A 5,480-nucleotide genomic window follows, 5' to 3' on the forward strand; every position below is an offset into this window, starting at 1 on the left:
GTCAATCGTAGAAAAGATTGTGAGGATGGTGCATAGGGTCGCTATGAGTCAGAGCTGATTCAATTGCACCTAACAACAACAAATGGCTGATTGCAAGCAATTCTTCATGGTTTTTTTTTTTGGGGGGGGGGTGCCTGAATATTTTGGTGAAGTGTCCATTCATGTTCTCTGCCCATTTTCAAATTAAATTGTCTTTTTGATGTTAAGGTGTTGAAGTTTTCTGTAAATTTTAGAGATAAGTCCTTTGTTGGATATACCATTGCCAAATATTTTTTTCCCAATCTGTAGGTTCTCTTTTCACTCTTTTGGTTAAGTCTTTTGATGCACATAAGAATTTAATTTTTAGAAGGTACCAGTCATCTAGTTTATCTTCCACTGCTTATGCATTTTGGGTTATGCTTGATAGTCTATTTTTGCCATAACTTGTTGTCGTTATGTGCCATCGAGTAAGACCCGACTCATAGCGATCCCTCCTTGGGTTTCTGAGGCGCTATCACTACAGAAGTAGATTGCCCAACTTTCCTTCCGAGGAATGGATGGTGGGTTTGAACTGCTAGCCTTCTGGTTAGCAGTCAAATACCTTAGGCACTACACCACCAGAGCTCCTCACCCACTATAGGCACCACACTCAACTACAGGGAGCAGCTGCTAATGAACCTAAGTTCTTTGCCATGTAGGAGAGTAGGTTTTTTGTTGCCAGATAATTCATTTTTTAAAAGTAAACACAGAAGTCTGAATATTTATATGAAATCTCTGAATATGTAAATATTGGCAACTGTATTGGACCTATAGTTGGCTACCCAATGGCAATTTCTTCCTGTACCATAATAAATAGCAAAGTCTGAAATTTATCACAGTGACCATCCCTCCACCATTGGACTCAGGTAAATACTAATAGGTGCAAGTCAATCATGGTAGTCTCATTCCCCTTGGCAGCCATCAATTTAGATGTGAGCAGGTGACCTAGTTCTGGCCAATAAGGTGTGAAGGGAAGTCTACTAGAGGGTTTTAGGAAGTTTCTTAACTCTGAAAATAAGTCATACAAGGGAAAAATGGCCCTAGTCTATTTCTGGATATTGGTTCCCATCAGGATATGATGCTTGGAGCTTCTGTAGTCATTTCTAACCAAAAGGAAGCTATAAGCAGAGCAGAAAGATGGAGATAAAGTGAGATCTTGATATTGTTGAGCCATGGACATAACCAATCCTGGAGCCACCTTGTTTCCAGATCTCCTGTTATGTCGGGTAATTCACCCACTTATTTAAGTAATTTTGAATTACATTTTCTGTATTTTCAGTTTAAAAGATCATAAATGATACAGGGGGTTGAAGAGTGGATTAAATAAAAGATTGTTGTTGTTGTTGTTGTTGTTAGGTGCCGTCAAGTCATATCTGACTCATAGTGACCTTATGTACAGCAGAATGAAACACTGCCCAGTCCTGTGCCCATTCCACAATCCCGGCTATACCTGAGCCCATAGTTGTAGCCACCGTGTCAATCCATCTTGTTGAGGGCCTTGTCTTCTTTCGTTGACCTTCCACTTGACCAAGCATGATATCTTTTTCCAGGGAATGGTTTCTTCTTACAACATGACCAAAATAGGTGAGATGAAGTCTGGCCATTCTCGCTTCCGAGAAGCATGCTGGCTGTGCTTCTTCCAGGACAGATTTGTTCGTTCTTTTAGCAGTCCATGGTACTTTCAGCATTCTTCGCTTCCATTTTTGCAGAACATCAATTTTTTCATTAATGACCTGGTCTTTGGAACATAAACATATCAGTAAGTGAGGACTAGGTATATATTTTTTAATGAATGTTTCTCCTGCATTTTTCAAGCTAGCTAAGAGCTCCTACCTGCCTTCTTGTTTGCATGGGTTAGGCTTCAGATAAGATGCAAGCCACTACTGTGTCCTACACCAAGCATCAAACTACAGTGATCTTCTCAAAGACTTCTTGGTAATGGTAATAAATGAGCTCAATCATGTCTGCAGCTCTGGTAACTTATTTCTGAAGATGCTTCTTACTACTACCAGTTCTGTAACTGTAGTATTCAGCAACCATTTTCTTTACTCCTGATATTCTTTGATCAGAAATCTGCTTTGTTTGGTATGAATATAGCCAAACCAGCTTTCTTTTGATTAGTGTTAGCATGGTGTATATTTTCCCATCTATTAACTTTTAAGTTATTTGTGTCTTTATATTTGAAAAATCAAACACCCAAACTAGTTTGAGTCAGTTCCTACTCATGGTGACCCCCTGTGTCAGAGTAGAACTATTTCTACAGGATTTTCAGTGGCTGACTTTTCAGAAGTAGATCACCAGGCCTTTCTTCTTAGGTGTCTCCTATAGACTTGAACCACTAACTTTTTGGTTAGCAGTTGAGCACATTAACTGTTTGCACCACCCAGGGACTTCTTATACTCAAAGTGGGTTACTTTTAGGCAGCATATAGTTGCTTTTTTTTCTTTTCTTCTGTTTTTTTACTCTTTAAAATTTGTCTAATGTCTCTCCCTTTTATTTGCAGCAGGCTCTTTCTAATTCACTGCTTTTAAAAAGAAAAGAAAGAAAGAAAGGCCATTTCCTCCTTTTCTCTCTGCACCTAGGAATCATTATTCCTAACACGTTTGAAAAGTTATTGTACCTTACATAAATTTACATGGTGATGGCAGGTGGTTTAGAAATCTAGCAGTAGCTGATAGGAATGTGTGAGGGAAGTTAGAGGCAGCAAGAACCATTAGTGGGCTTTTTCAGTAGTTTAACTAGTATACAGAGGCTCTGATCTTGTCAGAGTCCTCTGGAGAAAATCATTCTCACTGAAGGAAGAAACAGAAGTTGGTAACAGGTTGTTTATAGTCGCCAAATCTCTCTCTCTCTGGGTCTCTGGCTAAGTCTTAGTCTCCCTCTTTACTGAAATAATGCAAAACAATTTCAGAGTGTCTGAACTGGAAAGGACTTTGAGCAATTAGTTCCATCTCTCTTTTATAGTGGAGGAAATGAAGTCAGCAAAGTGAAATAATATGCCTCAGGTCAGGCCCTGGGTTAGTGGTGGAGCTTGGAATACAGTGAAGCCCTTTTCTGATTTTCAGAAAGACCCAAGAACCTTACTGATTTAATGTTAACTTTTGTGTTCTACTCAAAACAAAACAAACAAACAAGTTAATTTCTACTCTTCACCCTTGTTTTGGTTTCTGGTCCTACTTAGAAAGAGTCTAACAGAAGTAACAAATAAGGAAAGACAACAATTAAATGAAACACAAAGACTGCTAACACAGATCGATTCAGAGAACAACTGGGACACACAGATAAGTGAACCCAGTGAAAGAAAATGAGACTAGAAGAGTCTAGAAGACTAGAAGACAGGGAGAAACCTGTCATGTAAGATTATTAGCCTCATGTCGTACGGGTAAGGCATTTGGTTACTAACCACAAGGTTGGCGGTTCAGACTCACCAGCTGCTCCATGGGAGGAAGATGAGGCAATCTACTTCTGTGAAGATTTACTGCCTTGGAAGCCCAATGGGGGTTGCTGTAAGTCAGAATCAACTAGATGGAAGTGGGTTAGGTTGTTTTTTGGTTTTTTTTTTTTGTTTGTGGACTTTTCTGGATAATGCTTCTAGAGTCGATTTTTGAACTAAATAATAGTCATAACTGGAGACCTGGATTAGATTTGGAATAAAGGTACTCAAACATTAATGTGCCTGAGAATCACCTGGAGAGTGAGTACAAATGCAGATTCCTGGGCTTCTCCCATCATGTTGTTGTTGTTATGTGCCGTCGAGTCGACCCCGACTCATAGCGACCCCTCATTGGGTTTCCGAGGCAGTATCACTACGGAAGTAGGATTGCTCTCCCATCATAGATGTGAGTTAATCTGAAATGAGCTCAGGAATGTAAACATTTAGCAAACTTCCCAGGAGGGACATTGGCCACATATAAGAAACACTGCAGAAGGCAGTAAGATTTGGGGATAGTCATCTCCTTGACACTGTAGGGAAAGGACTATTTTGAGGAAAAGTTTGGAAGGAAATTCTTAAGAACTCTAAAGTTCTTTACTTGCAAGCTAACAAGTTAGCCTGCCACATTTTCATGGATGCTGGTACAAGACATGACACTTCCAGGTCATTGACAAAAGTCTGTTTATTATTCACAGCAGTAGTAGTTGTCAAAGTATTATCATCCAGGTCAGTTTCTAGAGCCCCAATTTCTAAGCTAATGAGATTAGAGCCAGGTGAATGTAACACATTCTGGGAGGAACCCTGAGATTAAAGAACCAGAAACCTTTATAATGGAGGGTAAACCTGCCTGAAACCAGAAAACCAAACCCTTTGCCATGGAGTAGATTACAATTTATAGTGACCCTTTAGGACATAGTAGAATTGCCCTTTGCCTGAAGGGAGACACCACTCCTGCCTTCTAAGGTTGTTCACCTTGGAAAAGACAATCAGTTCTTCTCACAACACATAGGAGAGATCTGTCTCCTGTGGAGAACACTCTCCTGTGGAGAACAGACAGCAGGAATGGAAGTGTGTTAGGTAAAAAGGAGTCCTCCACCTAGAGGCTGTAAAGTGAAAAAACTGAGGTAGGAATTCAGCCCCACAATGTTGTTGTTGTTATGTGCCGTCGAGTCAAACCCGACTCACTGCGACCCCTCCTTGGGTTTCCGAGGCAGTATCACTACGGAAGTAGGATTGCCCAACCTTCCTTCCCCACAATATCAGGCAAAAATTCAGTCGAGATTCTGGTTCCCACAGCTATCTTTGTATAAGTAAGTCCTTATTTCTTTGTTTTAATGGGAGCCTTGCCTGAAGTTATGAAGACTTTCTAAATTCACTTCACTTTAATCCTCGTATTTCTTGTAGTTATTAGGGTCATTTTACCAATGAGAAACATATTTTGAAAGGTTATGGCGTGTACACTTATCAACCATAGACAAGAGTCCGAGGTCTTCTGAGTACCTCCTTCTTCATTTGTCTTCTCTTTGCCTCAGTGCGCCAGGATAAGACTGGCCAATACTAATAAACAATGGAAGCGCTCTAAGACCACGCCTCTATTTCTGAAACAGGAAGTTGGACATTCTGGCTTCGGTCATCAAGCCGGCCAGAAATTTCTGAGGTTCAGTTACGCAAAGGATTCTTGGACTCATTCCCATGTCAAATCGGAAATAGGTGTCCCAAAACACGGAAGTACCTACCAGCACAGTACTGGCCTGGCCTGCCCCGCCCGCCAAGATTGGCGGGAATCAGATAGAGCAAGGACTACCCGGCACAAAGGTCCCGCCCCGCTCTTCCGGGATTTCCTGGGCCGACCGGAACTGGGGCGGAGCAGTCCGGCTGCGCCTGCGCGGTGTCCGACTGCGCCTGCGCGGTTGGCCAGCGCCGTTACCATTCACTTTTCAAGTGACTCCGTACCGCCCATTTTAGGGCTAGCTAGTTGGTGGGAGTGGCGGGAGCGGAAGTTGTGGGAACTTCAGTCCGAGCTTCAGCG

This window comes from Orycteropus afer, unplaced genomic scaffold (genome assembly GCF_000298275.1).
Source record: "Orycteropus afer afer isolate SDZICR_OR568_19922 unplaced genomic scaffold, OryAfe1.0 scaffold00053, whole genome shotgun sequence".
Lineage (NCBI taxonomy): Eukaryota > Metazoa > Chordata > Mammalia > Tubulidentata > Orycteropodidae > Orycteropus > Orycteropus afer.